The 16,519-nt window shown below is 34.7% G+C and overlaps 1 pseudogene; it reads left to right on the top strand.

Annotated features, from left to right (window-relative positions):
* The first annotated feature begins 14,253 nt into the window (after window positions 1-14,253).
* LOC107151682 lies at window positions 14,254-14,990 on the top strand (annotated as a pseudogene).
* The last annotated feature ends 1,529 nt before the right edge of the window (window positions 14,991-16,519 follow it).

Raw genomic sequence — 16,519 nt, 5'->3', positions numbered from 1 at the left:
AATTTTTTTCTTTATATTTTTTTCAAATTTACTAGTGATCTCTTTTTCTTACTTCATTTTATGCCTCTTTTAACTAATTCATTAATCATTTATTATTCACAAGTTGATCACTTGGTAATTACCTTTCTCTATGTAATTTCTCCTAATATATTCATTTATGGTTAAATTATATTCTGGCAGTTATTGTACCACTGAGAAATATACTAGCTCTCAGACTTTGGCCTTTTAGAATACATTTTTCTCTTCTCTATATGGTAATTTTTTAAAGTATATTCAGCAGTTGCATTACAATATGTAGACAAATTTTTGCTTATTCTTGCTGCTTCTTTCCTGGTTTTCCATGGTGCTCTTAAATTAAAGGACGTTCTATTTTTCTCTTTCTTATACTCAGTCTAATGATGAATATGCTTCATCTTTCTATTCACTCTTGCAAATTTTTGGACATTTCCTTACAAGATCTCATTCCTTTTCTTTCTCTGCTACATACCAATTGCCTCAGATGTCTGTTCACCCACTAATTTTTTGACTTGACTCAAACAGCTGCATAATCTGCCATTTAGTTTTTAATTTCAGTAAATACATTCCATGTGCACACACATATCATCTATTTGCTTTTTAACTTTTTTTAAATGTCATGGAGCTTGTTTGTTTTGACATGATATCTCTTTTGTGATGGTGCCAATACCTTCTTTTGAAAAGTCTTTTTAAACATAGAATCTCTATTAGATTTTTGCTCAACTATTTCAAGTTCCTAAAACTAGTTTCCCAGTTCATTGTATCTTGCCACTCTCCTGGTAGATTGCTTCCTTTTCTGTTTCCTAACTTTACCTTTCAAACTAAGGCCAGAATTGGTTTTCTCATGTGAGAATTTCATGAGGTCTATATTGCTGAGGCACTCTTATAACGGTTTTCCATTTCCTTTTATGTACCATCACAGACTATTACTTGCTCAAGCCCAATTTCATAGTGATTCCTAAGCTGGAGGTTTGACATATCAGTTAGTTAATATTGTCACAACAAATCCAGGAAAGATATAATTTCAGGCACAGATTTTTCATAGAAGTTATTACCGCTTAAAATCTGACAGAGAGGAGATTCCATATTTTCTCAATTTTTTTTTAAGTCACGGTTCTTCCAAGCACCCCAATTGACAAAGAATTCTTGGTGTCATTGCACTATCTGGCAAAGCCCTGCAGTCCCTTTCCTGTTTGTAGGTGGGCTTTCAAGACCTAAAAGGAGTTTCAACTTCTTTCTAGGGAGTATCTGGTATCACAAAAACCCTCCTGCTAAAAAACTATGAGAGCCAAATAATGAAAGAGAAAGATGAAGAAAAAGAGGAGAGAGGGAGAGTCAGAAGGAGAGACAGATAGTTCTTTTAATGGTTTGGACATCAATTAATGCAGCCAGGATATAAAGGGTCAAGATACTGGAGAAAAGCAAAATGCACTGACATGGTCTTAAATTCAAGGTCATTTCAAGATATTTGGCAATCTGAGGTGCAAACATGTGAAAAAAAAAAAAAAAAAACCTCAAAGCCCTGGATTAGAACTCGTGAGAGTATCACTAAATTGAGGAACCAAATGTAAAATTTGGTGTTACCAAAGCCTCCAAGATTTGGAATGCACAATGCCAGAGAAATGACATTCACACAAAAGTGACTTTGACATTTAGCTCACAATTGGTATCTAAGGCATTTTAAGATTCTTAAACTAGGTATATGCAAAGCAAAGCTCTGAACAAAATCAAGCAAAAAGTAGTTAATAAGAGACTGAAAAGCCATGCGGAATTTTTACACTCTCCAGGATATGGAGAAATCAAAATTTGAATTTAAGGTCCATTAAATAAGAAGAACCAGAGTACACACCCTCAGTTTCCAACTGAGAGGCTTTTGAAATGAGCAAAAAAGGTGAACTGAGCAAGGCATTCTGAATATAACTTGCTTGGGTTTCAGAAGAAGATTGAATATAACATCATTCAGTGCCTTTCAATTTTGCATGTGGAATCCAGCAATCATTAAAAATGGCTTTGTGTACTAGGAAACAGAAAAAAAATATTACTAAAAGCCAAGAGGAAAAAAATTGTAAAACATATTTATGAGTTTTCTAAATACAATTGTTATCAGAAAGAATGTTTAAAATAATCATGATTACGAAAATGGACCAAAAAAAAAAAATCATACCAACTTTTGCCAGAGAAATAAAATCTATTAAAAAATAAATCAAGGGGAAAATCTAAAATGGACATATAATCAAGTAAAATTCAGAATTATAAATGGGTAGATTTAAAAGCAGATTATACAGAGAGAGTAAGAGATTTGTGAGCTAAAATGAAGGTGATTAGTAAATACTGAGGCTGAAACTACATTTTGCAGTCTTTATGTTAATGGTCCCATAAATTGTTAACATGTGCTGGGAACATTTGAGTGTCATGTTTTTAAATTTTTGAAAAGTTGACCTTTTAGAGGTTTCACCAAGATGGCCAAATGGAAAATTCTATGAGGCAAGTCACTCAGACCAGTGGATGAGACAGTGGGTAAAGGGAATCTAAAATGGGTTGTAGCGCTGGGAGATGATAAGTATCAGCTATGACCTTAGGACAGAATACAGTGATGAAGGTTGCCACTTGTCCTATCGACCTTGCTTTTTAAGTTTTCTTCCGAAAAGTAAAAAGGACACAGATTGTGGAAAAGCTGCAATAGGATGACTTGAGCTTAATGTGAAATGAGAGTGCATCTGAGGCAAGGCAGAGACTGTAGCAGATTCTACTGATGACGTATCTATGTATAGTTGGATTCCTTTAACCAGGTTGTTATGCCCATTCCCAGCTGCAAACAGCTAGGACTTGAAAACATCTCTGGAAAAGTGTCTGGAAATTCTATCCATCTTTCCCAAGGAAGATCATAACCAGTAACTATCAAACTGTTTGGGTATTAGGAACACTTGATACTAAAATAGTTTTATATAAGTTACTATATGTAATCATTATAAGAATTCCATCTTATATCTATAGACAATTATAAAATTAAATTATTAAGTTACTATTACCAGTTGTCCTACCAAAAAATGTGCTTAGGAATAAATCTAATATATAAGGCCTCTACAAAGAAAAACATAATAATGACAGAAATTAAGGAATATCTAAGAAACTGGTTGTGATATGAAGGTTGTTTAAAATATTTTTCACTTAAAAATAGTTTTGATTCAAAGAAAATAGACTTCCAGATATAAAGACTAAAATTATACAAATTAAAAGAGCATGGAGTTCACAAAAGAATAGACAAATCAGTTTCAAATTCAGAAATAAGCCTACTAATGCACTATTGCTTGAAGAAGGAAAAATATTTCAATAAATAGTGCTGGAACATTGGATATTCATATAAACATTATGGGAATGGCTATCATTATAATGACTTTTTATCTACTTCTTTTTGTTTTGTTTTATCTCAGCATTCAGTTGTATCAGCTAGTCTTGTTTCTTCTTTTAACTGATCAAAATGCCCTACTTCCTCCTCATATGTCTAGTGTTTACTATACGCTGGACATTATGTTACTAATGTGCCTTCTTTTAAAGTGAGATTATTTGTTTAGGCAGGCATTTCATTCATTGAGAACTTGGGTTTTTTTGGATGTTTGATGTTAGGCTTTATTGAGTCAAATGTACACCAAGGACTATTGAGTTATAGGATCAAATAATTCTTAATTGTGAGGAACTTTTCTCCATATTGCAAGATATTTGGCAATTTCCATGCTCTGTCTACTTGGTGTTGATAGGACCTGCCCTCTAATGGTGACAACCAAAAAAGTCTCCATGCATTTCCAAATATCTTCTCAGGGGAATAATTGCCTCTAGTGAGAACCTCTGGCCTAGAGTGCCCTTTACTTTAAAACTGTAGTAGTCTTACTCCTAAAATGTGGACTTCCTTAGGTATCTTTTGAATGCCTCGAATGTTCAATGACTCTGTAGAACAGCTGGTTATGATTCAATTTGTGACAATTTTCTCACCTTTCTAAAAGTTCTTCTCTGCCAAACCTCATAGAATCTCATCCTGAACATGTGTTACCTAAATGCTTGGCAAAAGATTCAAGAAAAAGATCCTTCTCAGCATAACTATGTTCATTTTGGAACACTGCTTCCTAAATTTCAGCCTCCTTTAGAATTATTATTGTTGTTTCTTAGGCTCAACTTGTTTGTTTTTCTATTCAAGGATTATAGCTCTGAAAAAATTGTTTCTTAACGTCTAAAAACTGATGTATTTTGTATATTATGCAGTTTGGGGGTTTGTTACAGCAATTTAAGACCCATCTCTGGTATTTCATCATGGCCAGAATTTGAAAGTCCGTGATTATCTATATTGAAAAATAAATTTTATTATAATCCTTATTTTATAACATTTATAAAATTCAGTTGCCAATGATTTATAAGTCTACATATAAAAGTAAAAATAAAACTGTTATAAGAAATCTGTGGTAAGCAAACACTTCTTTAAAAACAAGCCAAGTATGGCAGCACACACCTTTAATCCCAGTGCTCGGGAGGCTGAGGCTGGAGGATCGTGAGTTCAAAGTCAGCCTCAGTAACTTAGAGAGGCCATAAGCAAGGAGTGAGACCCTGGCTCTAAATAAAATATAAAAAATGGCCCAGGATGTGGCTCAGTGATTAAGCCCCATGAGTTTAATCCCTAATTCTAAAAAGAAAAGAAGGAAGGAAGGAAGGAAGACAAAATATGATCATAAAGAAAAATATTATAAACTGAATCTCAACAAATTTGAAAATAAAATGTAGTCTACAGAATAGAAGATATCAAAGTATATTGCTTGGTAAACATAAGGTTAATTATAAATGTTATATAAACATTATATTAAGAAAATATACTTGGCTGTGAATGTAGTTCAGTAGTAAAGTTCTTGCCTGGCATGCACAAGCCCGGGTTTGATTGATCCCTAGTATGGCCAAAAGAAAAGAGGGGGGAGGGGGAGGGAGAAAGAAAAGCATACAGATATCGATATAAATAAAGTATAAAGTACATCCATTTAAAGAAACAGATGACATATTGGAATAAATACTTCACATATAGACCGTCAAAATGGTTCATAAATATATGAAAAGGTGTTCAATCTTAGTGTGAATTGGGCAAAATGTAAATTAAAATCAAGGAGTAATGTAATTACTTGCCCATTAGAAAAACTAAAATGCAAATATAATTATCTAATAGGATATTACATAGATAAGAAACAACTAGAATTCTTATATGTTGTTAGCAGGAATGTAAATTTGTGCAACATATTTGGAAATCAGTATCTACTAGAGAACATACATTAATTAGAAATTCTACCTCTACATATATTTTCAGTATATGTTAACCACAGAAATAAAAGAATTTCAAGATTATTGGTAATATTCTCAAACTGAAAAATTCCTGTTGTAGTTTGGATATAAAGTACCCTCTAAAGACTCATGTGTTGAAGGCTTGGATTCCAATATAACTATGTTCAAAGGTTGGAATTTTCGTATGTGTTTGGTTCATGAGGGTTCCTGCCTCATAGGTGGATTGATCAATTGATAGCTGAATGGACAATTGGGAGGTGGTGGAAAACATCTGCAATGGAGCATAGTTGAAGAAAATATGTTATTGGCGCATAGTCTGTAACTATGTTTTTATCCCTGGCCCCTTCCCCTTCCTTCTCTCTCCCCTCTCTCCTTTTTCCTCTCTCCCACTCTCCTCTCTCCTCTCTCTCCCCACTCTCTCCTTTCTCTCTCTCCCTCTGTCTTTCTCTACTTTTTGGCTGCAATGAACTGAGCAGGCTTCCTCCATCACACCCCTCTGCCATGATAGTCTACCATGCTTGAGACCTAGAGCAATGGAACCAGGTGACCACAAACTGAAACCTCTGAAACCATAAACCAATATAATTTTTTTCTCCTTTAAGTTATTTATGTCAGTCATTTTGGTCACCATAACAAAACTGGACTGACATGCCTCCCAAATTTTGATTAATAGTAAGTTAATTGTGGTATATTCATCAGATTGAATACTAAATTGCAATGAAAATTATTAATTTGTATATTCAACTACAGGCATAAACTTCACAGACTTTTAAATTAAATAGGCAATGTAAACTGGACATATAAAGTTGACAAGACAGATTTGATGGTGATGGACAAATTTGCCAATTGAAAAGAAAATACAGACTTTAAGGGAGCCTGGGGGAAGATCCTGTGGTGCTGGTAATATTTTATGACTACCCCTGTATGATAGGTATTTATAAAACTGCAATAGTCTCTTCAAATACCATTTATTGACTTTATTCTATGTACCTCATGGTTCAATATAACAAACATAAAAACAAACAACAAAAAAAAAATGGACAAAAGGCCACTCTTGGTTTGATATCTCCTTACAGCTCCTAGCCTCATGATTTGTTATGTTCCTGGTACCCAGCTTCTACTTGGCTTTTGACATTTAGAGTTATCCCTTCATTTCTTATGAGTTAATCCAAGGATTATTTATTGCTATATATTATACAAGATTTTTTGATATTTACTAATAATACTGTTTTTCCTTGCATGATGGTCCATTTCTCAGGAACATGAACTCCTTATGGAAATATAAATTGATAATGTATCTCAAATATAGTTTGCCAGTTGCATCAAAAACCTTGCAAGTGCTCTTTGCAGTCATTTTTCACATCACCTTTCACCTTTCACAATCCTAGAAATTTTAGTAGAGAAATTAGTTGTTATGGGTCTAGGCATGCACATTATCAAAACAAACAAACTAAAAGGCTAGTTGCTATTTGTAGCAACATTATCAAAATTTAAAAAATCCTGAAAACAGCATAAGTACTTAACAATAGAAAATTTGTTACATAAATCATGATATATACTTAAAGTGAAGGACTAGACAGACATTAAAATGACAATGTTAAGCTTTATGTAGTGACATTATTTTTCATAATATATTATTGTTAGGGAGAGAAAATATAAAATATCATGTAATGTATTTGTCCTTTTTCATAAAAAAAGGACATAAATATGAGTGAGAGATATGGATAAAATTGCAGACAATGGTATATCTGAGTCTTGTGTATTTAACGAGTTTTGCATATTTATGCTTCATAACTTTTATGATAGGAATTAGCCTAAGATCATTTTGTAGCTAAGAGTGAGTACTAATGTGTTGATGTGTTTTTTGGTTTGGTTGGGTTTGGGGGGGGGGGCAATGCCAGGGGTTGAACTCAGGGGCAATTGACCACTGAGCCACATCCTCTGTCCTATTTTGTATTTTATTTAGAGACAGGGTCTCACTGAGTTGCTTAGTGCCTCACTTTTGCTGATGCTGGCTTTGAACTAGAGATCCTCCTGTCTCAGCCTCCTGAGCCACTGGGATTACAGGTGTGTTGATGTGTTTTTAAGAAAAAAAAATTAAATATCGTCAGAAAATATAATGACATGATACTGTAAACCCAATCTTAAGGGGCCATATGTACTATCTTACCATCATGCCTATTAAATTCTGTTAGTAAATTTGGCTTTTACTTTTTGTGACAAAAAAAAATTAGAAGAATATGGGCTGCACTGTATAATACTAAAATGAATTTAAACTTAGGAGTGTTCTGTAGTTTCTAAGTTTTTGTTATTTGTTCTAAATAGTTATACATGACAGCAGAATGCATTTCAATTCATTGTACACAAATGGAGTACAACTTCTAATTTCTCTGGCTGTACATGATGCAGAGCCACACCATTTGTGCAATCATACATGTACATAGGGTAATAATGTCCATCTCATTCCACCATCCTTCTCACCCCCTTACCCCTTCCCCTCACTCGCCTATGAAAAATCAAAATTTCCTCCATTCTTCCTAGTCTGCCCACCATCTGCATCTGAGAAAACATTTGGTCTTCAATTTTGGGGGGTTGGCTTACTTTGCTTAGCATGATATTCTCCAACTCCATCCATTTAACTGCAAATGCCATAATTTTATTTTCTTTTAATGCTGAGTAATATTCCAATGTGTATATATACCAAATTAGGAAAACTAGCCCATGTTCATTCATCTGTTGAAGGACATCTGTGTTGATTCTATAGTTTAGCTATTATGAATTGAGCTGCTATAAACATTGATGTGGCTGCATCACTGTAATATACTGATTTTAAGTCTATGGGGTATAAACTGAGGAATGAGTGGAATAGCTGGGTCAAATGATAGTTCAATTCCAAGTTTTCTAAGGAATATCCATACTGCTTTACAGAGTGGTTGCACCAATCTGCAGTCCCACCAACAATGTTTGAGTGTACCTTTTCCTCCATATCCTTACCGAAACTTATAGTTGTTCGTACTCTTCATAACTGCCATTCTGACTAGAGGGAGATGAAATCTTGGAGTACTTTTGATTTGTATTTCTCTAATAGCTAGTGATGTTGAACATTTTTTTAATGTATTTTTTGATCAATTATACATTTTCTTCTGAGAAGTGTCTATTCAGTTCCTTAACCCATTTATTTTGTGTGTGTGTGTGTGTGTGTTTTGAGTTCTTTATATATCCTAGAGATTAGTGTTCTATCTGATGTGCATGTGGTAAAGATTTTCTCTCATTCTGTAGGCTCTCTCTTCACATTATTGATTGTTTCCTTTGCTGAGAAGAAGATTTTTAGTTTGAATTCATCCCATTTATTGATTCTTCATTTTATTTTTTGGACTTTAGGAGTAATGATAAGAAATTCAGGTCCTAAGTTGACAAGATGAAGATTTGGGTGATGAATTCTAAATTCAGTGATGAATCCTCTGAAAGAGAAATTAGGAAAACTAGCCCATGTACAATAGCCGAGAGAGAGAGAGAGAGAGAGAGAGAGAGCGCACAAAATACTTGGGAATCAATCTAACAAAAGAGGGGGAAAGACCTCTACAATGAAAACTACAGAACACTAAAGAAAGAAATTGAATAATTCCTTAGAACATGGAAAGATCTCCCATGTTCTTGGAGAGGCAGTATTAATATTGTCAAAATGGCCAATCTACCAAAAGCCTTATATAGATTTAATGCAATTCCTATTGAAACCCCAATGTCATTCTTCATAGAAATAGAAAAAACAATCATGAAATTTATTTGAAAAAAATCCAAGACCCAGAATACTCAAAGCAATCCTTAGCAAGAAGACTGAAGCAAGAGGCATACAAGACTTTAAACTATACTGTAGTTTCTAATGCAAGCAGAGCATTCTACCTTGATACCAGTTCTGTGTTTGTTTTGCTTCAATTTTCCCACGGTTTTGGAAAACAGTAAGTTAAGAATTAACAACTTAGAAATCGTATGTGGCCAATTTCTGTGTGGTAATGAGAACTGTTTTCTAGTAGTAAAGCATAAAGCAAAGTGAATCCATTTCAGCCAAGCCACAAAATGACTAAGAATAATTTACTAAGAGTGGAAAAATGGAGCAAACATGGAAAAAGAAACAAACAAGGAGAGAAATGAATTACAGTAGATGGGGTAGAGAGAGGAGATGGGAGGGGAGGGGAGGGGGCATAGTAGAGGATAGGAAAGGTAGCAGAATACAACAGTTACTAATATGGCATTATGTAAAAATGTGGATGTGTAACCGATGTGATTCTGCAATCTTTATTTGGGGTAAAAATGGGAGTTCATAACCCACTTGAATCTAATGTATGAAATATGATATGTCAAGAGTTTTGTAATGTTTTGAACAACCAATAAAAAAAGAAACAGAACTTTTTTTTTTAATCATTAGTCTTTTACATAGGATAAATTTACAAGACTAAATATATAAAAAATTTATTGAATATTCTCTTAAGTGATAGTGTTATGAGGTCACAATGGAGCTTCTATATTATCTGAAGAATATATGTAAAAACAAAGCTTTGCAATTAATAATTCTTGTTTTTTTGTTATTTTTTTAGTGAATTTTAAAAAAAACTGATTTTTTTTTCAGGTTCCTAAATCACCTTCACTTTCATGAAATATAAAGAATAGAGGTTGCCTTAAGTCAAGTGTACATAGTTACTTATTCATTTTAGCTGACTTAATTGGATTGTTCCTTGCATCCTATTAGAACGAAATAAAAGGCCTGTGCTGGAGGCCACTCTGTATATAGCAGAAATAGAAGATATTTAAAGTTTCTTTCAATCCTGAGAATTTGCAATCTTAGGAGAAGTAGAGAACACTCTTCATTAATATATAGGCAAACCTAGTAACCTCGAGCCCGATGCCAGTGGGGTGCCATAATTTATCGCTCTCTGCTCTTTTAAGTAGCTCGGTTCACCTCTACATCTGTACTTTCCACTGCATCACTAACTGTGGACTACCCAGAAGGATGAGCTCACAAACAGCTTGTAATCTGGATTTCTTGTTGAAATCTTCACCTGGGAATGAGGTTTCCCTGATTATGAGATTGCATAGGTTTCATCATAAGTTAAGAACTGGCTTTAAAACTAAAAAAGTGTTCATTTTTACATATATGGATTTTATTTTGATTGTACCAACTTCACTCCACCCACATGCAATGACTTCTATATGCTTAATTTTTGATGGTACTTAAAATCTCTTGAAGTCACAGTACAATGGACTCATCTAAACATAAACTGATTCCAACACCCTCCAGTTACATGTTGTCTTCTTAAGTATAGCTATATAGAAAGGAAATTAAATTAGATTGGGCTGACAGCATACCCCATAACCTCTTCTTATTGTTTTCTGCAGAACTGTGAAGTCCATTCAAATAGAATTAGAAAGTCTGGCAGCTCCTGGAAATATTACCATAAGGTTATTGTCAGGCCAAATTTCATATGGTCCTAGAATCGTGCTTTCTTTCTTGGAAGACTTGAATTCAGACATTGACTGGTCAATGTCCTTACAGAAGTAATCACGTTCATAAGAATGATGAATAATAGAATTGCAATCAAGAATCCAGAAAGAAATATGTTGCCTCTAATAAATATTTTAAGAAAAAATGATGATTTATTAAGATAAACTGTTCAACTTTTATGCATAATTTAAAATTAAATACAGGTAACCTAAGAAAATGAATGCATTTCATTTTATCTTTCCTCAGGACTCAAGAAAATAGGTAAATTTGCCATTTAATTGTTTTTCTAACTCCACAAACTGTGTTTGAGTTTTGTTTTACAAGACACATTTTAAAAATTGAGAGATTTATTAATAGGCTTTCTTTGAAGGACTTTTATTTAACAACAGTTACCACCACACACAAACAAGATGACTAAAGTCAATCTAATATCTGGGTTTCATGATGTATTGAAAATATACTCACAATGCAACCTTATTTTTCAAAATGCAAATCTCACTAATAACATCTTCCTTACTTAGGGGAAACATGAGGAGTTAGGGCACATGGGAGGTTTTAACTCAGGAGATCCAGGTGAATGATGGAAGTACTGACCTCAAATACAAAATAGCTGGAGTTAATGAATGGAATTCATTTTATTATGATTTATACAACATATAGGCAGTCATTAAAAAATGAGAAAATCTTCACAGATGACTTCCTCAGAGCACATGTAGTACCTAACAATTTTTTTGACCCACCATACAGCATAGCAGACTTCAGTCAATAAATTTGACCTGTAATCCTACATTCCATTGCCTTTGTACTGCTGACAAATCATACTTTTTAAAAAAATATTTTTTAGTTATAGGTGGACACAATATCTTTATTTTACTTTATGTGGTGCTGAGGATCGAACCCAGTGTCTCAAGCATTCTAGGCAAGTGCTTTACCTCTGAGCCACAACCCCAGCCCTGACAAAGCATACTTTATCCAGAGAAGCTACAATACCCATATAGTAGTTCAAATTATTTTAATGATATAACAGTTAAAAAAAAAACTTCACAATTAGGGACTCATACATCTTTCAAGTTTTATGATCTCTTGTTTTATATGACAAGATTCCTTAAAGAAATGTTGCATTGAAGGATGTAATTACCACATATTTAAAGGAAAGAAAATACATTGAACATTTGAAGTTAGGCCATTTATGCTCTCCTTTATTCATAACTCATGCTATTTTTATAGAAGATACTATATTTCTCAGTGCTTCTATAAAACAAATAATAAGATTTTCTAGTTTCCTTTCATCTCTTTTCTATCTTTGTCTCTTCTACTCAAGATGAAGCCATTTGTAAGAAAAGATCCACCCAGATATAGAACAACAGAATCATTCAAAGGTTAAAACCTCTAGATTCACTGTCATAACTATGAGATTCTCCTCAAGTTATTTAGCATCTATGTGGCTCAATCTCTGTATTTAAATTTAGAGATGTAATACTTGCTTTTGCTTTACCAAACTAGAGTAAACACTAAATAGGGTTACAGTGTTTTGGAATTAAAGTTGCTGCATAAATCAAGATATGATATTTTGGAATAATTATTATGGCACTTCAACTTATCACTGACAGCTAATAAATCATTTAGCATGATAGTAGCAAAAACTACTAATTATGCTAAGTGAACAGTGGCCTGATATGATTCTGTATTTTATCCCTGGTAACTCATTTAACATGGATAGTCTCTCTCTTACCACTCAGTGCTTTGCCAGCATTTTCTTTAATCTTATCAGATCTCTTTGATTTAATTGAGAAGTCACTCTAGAAGAATGTCATTTTTCTTGCATCTCTTCAACAAAGTAATATAATTAAGATTATGCAAAACAGAGAAGATTCCCAGAGTGCCAGGAAAGAGTGAAAGCCTGTGAAATCCCAAAATTAGGAATTGCTGTAGTCAACATAAATAATTGACATTTAGATGACCTAATTAAAACAAATTACATCTCTGTGGGGGAAAGTTATGATTTTTAACACAGAGTATTCTTGAAAAATAGCAGACAAAGTATCTGAGATAGTAGTGCTGTATATTTTCTATAAAAATCATGCAAAATTAGGATTCATTTTTGGCAAAATAATGTTTAATAAATGTAAAAATGTAGAAATTTGAAAATATATAAGAAATAGATTAAGGTTGAATTTCCCCCCAGTGGCATGCTACCACTGAGCTATGTCTCTAGACCCCCCCACCTTTTTTTCCCTTTTGTCATTTTTATTTTGAGACACCAGTGTTTCCTTCCCACTTACAGACTATTGAGGCTTCAATCTGTGGCTAGTACAATAGTGGGCCTTTATTTTGTGGCTAGGCAATCCTTTTGGAGTAACTTGATTTCTCATCTGTTTTCATGAATTACGTCCCATAAGTTTCCACCTACTTCCCTGTCTGAAGGTCCACCCAAACTCTACTAAGGACCTTTATTGCAGGGCCCTGCAGGCCCCTCAGTTTTCCACTCACATGCACCTATTGCACAAACTGAGAGTCTGGAAAAGGCCAATTTGATTCTTTCCCAGCCTGATCACCATTTCCGCTCTACTTGGGTTGAGTTGCCCATGATGCTTCCATTTCCTTCTAAAATTTCAAAGGGAGAGTGGAGACAGATATTTCCATAGCAGATCCACCCTTCAAGTTATTTAACACAAGGGCTTTCTGAGCGCAGGGAAAGGAAATTAAAACTATATTGGCTGATCTTATGGTCTTTCTTCTCTCTCTCTCTCTCTCCCTCTTCCTCTTCTTTCTCCTTTCCATAGTCCCTCAAATCTCAGAGCTTTTATTTTACTTTTCCCACATCATATATTCTTTGCACAACGGAATAGCAATCTTCATGGCTTTGAAAGCAGGAAAGCCATTTCTTCACACTTACGCAGAACACTTCAACATAGATCTCTATCAGGTGTGGTTAATGGTCTAAAAGGGAGGGAGGGATAGCTATTGCTAAAGAAATAGAACAAATCCCATTGCTCCACAAAGCTTGGCTGCCAGGTTATTGTTTTGCTCAGGGAAAAAAGAAAATATTCTCTCACTGGGCATGGTGGTGAAAGCCTATAGTCCCAACAACTTGGGACGCTGAGATAGGAAGATCACAAGTTCAAGACCAGATTCAGCAACTTAGTAAGACTCTGTCTCAAAAGGACTGAGGATGTTGCTTAGTGTGGGGGGATAAAGCTTAGTGATAAATTGCCTCTCGGTTCTGTGAGTTCAATCTCTAGTATAACAAAAACAAAACAAAACAAAACTCCCAATCTCTCTTGGATAATCTTAGGAAGCTGAAATAAAACATGATTGTAAAAGCAAAATTTATTTCTGATGAAGTATTAACATCTTTTTGGCAGCTTCGAGCACCTTTGTCCAGCGCCGGAACCCTCCTGTCCCAACTGCAGTGCACGCCCAGGTCCCAAACCAGTCTGGCCCAGGCCAATCCATCCTGCACCATGCCAGTTAAAGGAGGTACCAAGTGCATCAAGTACCTGCTCTTCAGATTTATCTTCATCTTCTGGCTTGCAGGAATTGCAGTTCTTGCTATTGGACTATGGCTCCAATTCGACTCTCAGATCAAGAGCATCTTCGAGCAAGAAGGTAATAATTCCAACTTCTACACAGGAGTTTGCATTCTGATTGGAGCTGGGGCCCTCATGATGCTGTGGGCTTCCTGGGCTGCTGCGGGGCCATGCAAGAGTCCCAGTACATGTTGGGATTGTTCTTTGGCTTCCTCTTGGTGATATTTGCCACTGAAATAGCTGCAGCCATCTGGGACTATTCACACAAGGATGAGGTGATTAAGGAAGTCCAGGACTTTTACACCTACAACAAGCTCAAGACCAAGGATGAGCCCCAGTGGGAAATGCTGAAAGCCATCCACTTCGCGTTGAACTGCTGTGGTATAGTTGGAGGTGTTGAACACTTTATCTTGGACATATGCCCCCAAAAAGGACATTGTCAAAACCACCCAAATTAAGTCCTGCCCTGCGGCCAACAAAGAGGTCTTCAACAACAAGTTCCACATCATTGGCGCAGTGGGCATCCGCATCTCAGTGGTGATGATATTTGGCATGATCTTCAATATGATCTTGTGCTGTGCTATCCGCAGGAGCAGTGAGATGTTCTAGAGTCAGCTCACATCCCTGAGCAGGAAAATCTACCCCCAAAGTTTGGGAGGGAAGGTGATTTTTTTTTTTTTGCCACTAATGTTAGTGTCCATCTGCATTTCTAAACAAAAGTTATTCTGTGTTTGTCATTTTAACTCTTTATTCAACATTGACATTTGTAATTGAGAGATTTGGGGGTTTGGTTTGCTTTGGTTTATATTTGTGTTGTTATTTATTTTTGCTTGTATGTTAAGCAGAAATCCTGCAATGAAAGGTACTATATTTGCTAGACTCTAGACAAAAGATATTGTACATAAAGAGAATTTGTCTTAAATAGATACAAATATCTATCAAATTTAATCAAGTTGTAACATATTGCAGACAATTTGATACATAATAAAAGATTATGACAATATAAAAAAAGAATTATCATCTTTCATTCATATATGCCTTTTGAACCCCAGAAGAGTGAGTCTCAAGTTCATGAATTATTTCATTTGTCAAATTCCTGTTCTCTCTGCATCTGAGTCTGATTCACCCTCATAAGGAAGATGCTGACACCTGGACTGAACTGCTGTTCTGCTTGCCTCCTCAGAAGCTTGTATTCTATAGCTTTTGCACAACAAATTCTCCTATCAATCAGACTTAGCCAACATTCTTATTCATGATCTATCTGATGCACTTTCATGTTTATTTACAAATATAGTGTAAAATATAAAATCATTCAATGTTCATACCTCCATTTTTCCCAACTTTAAAAGCACAATCAGTTGCTGAGTCACATTAAAATTGTATCTAATGTTATGATGGTTAATGATAAAACTTACCCTAGGGAATAGATAAAATGATTCCTTAAAATTACTTTGTTCAAAACTCTAGAAAAACTAGGGATAACAGGAACATACCTCAATATTGTAAAAGCAATCTATGCTAAGCCTCAGGCTAGCATCATTCTGAATGGAGAAAAACTGAAGGAATTCCCTCTAAAATCTGGAACAAGACAGTGATGCCCTCTCTCTCCACTTCTGTTCAACATAGTTCTCGAAACACTGGCCAGAACAATTAGACGAAAGAAATTAAAGGCATAAATAGGAAAAGAAGAACTTAAATTATCACTATTTGCAGATGATATGATTCTATACCTAGCAGACCCAAAAGGCTCTACAAAGAAACTATTAGAGCTAATAAATGAATTCAGCAAAGTGGCAGGATATAAAATCAACATGCATAAATCAAAGGCATTCCTGTATATCAGCGACAAATCCTCTGAAATGGAAATGAGGACAACCACTCCATTCAGAATATCTTCAAAAAAAATAAAATACTTGGGAATCAACCTAACAAAAGAGGTGAAAGACTTATACAATGAAAACTACAGAACCCTAAAGAGAGAAATAGAAGAAGATCTTAGAAGATGGAAAAATATACCCTGTTCATGGATAGGCAGAACTAACATCATCAAAATGGCGATATTACCAAAAGTTCTCTATAGGTTTAATGCAATGCCAATCAAAATCCCAACGGCATTTCTTGTAGAAATAGAGAAAGCAATCATGAAATTCATATGGAAAAATAAAAG

This window comes from Marmota marmota, unplaced genomic scaffold (assembly GCF_001458135.2).
Source record: "Marmota marmota marmota unplaced genomic scaffold, marMar, whole genome shotgun sequence".
NCBI lineage: Eukaryota > Metazoa > Chordata > Mammalia > Rodentia > Sciuridae > Marmota > Marmota marmota.
This window is presented reverse-complemented; position numbering and strand designations above follow the sequence as displayed.